This window comes from Buceros rhinoceros, unplaced genomic scaffold (genome assembly GCF_000710305.1).
Source record: "Buceros rhinoceros silvestris isolate BGI_N320 unplaced genomic scaffold, ASM71030v1 scaffold33254, whole genome shotgun sequence".
Lineage (NCBI taxonomy): Eukaryota > Metazoa > Chordata > Aves > Bucerotiformes > Bucerotidae > Buceros > Buceros rhinoceros.
The window spans coordinates 18487-18736 of record NW_010410534.1 but is presented as its reverse complement, the minus strand read 5'-3'; positions in this window follow the sequence as shown (position 1 = coordinate 18736).

The window sequence follows — 250 nt, the reverse complement described above, 5'->3', positions numbered from 1 at the left end:
GACTTGAGGGGTCATGCTGGCCAGATCCTTTCCTCTTGGGATGTCTCCTCTGGGTGGGTTTGGTTCTGCTCAGCCAAGTGCCAGCTCCAGGAGCTTTGCCCTTGTGGGGGTGCAGCTTCTGCTGGCAGGGGGCTCTGCTGGTGGCCGTGGAGTAACCGGGCACTAAGGATCCCCTCACTCTTGCTGCAGCCCTTGCCTGCGGTGGGCGCAATGCCGTGGGCTGCAGACCTCTCTCCGTGGGGGCCCGCGG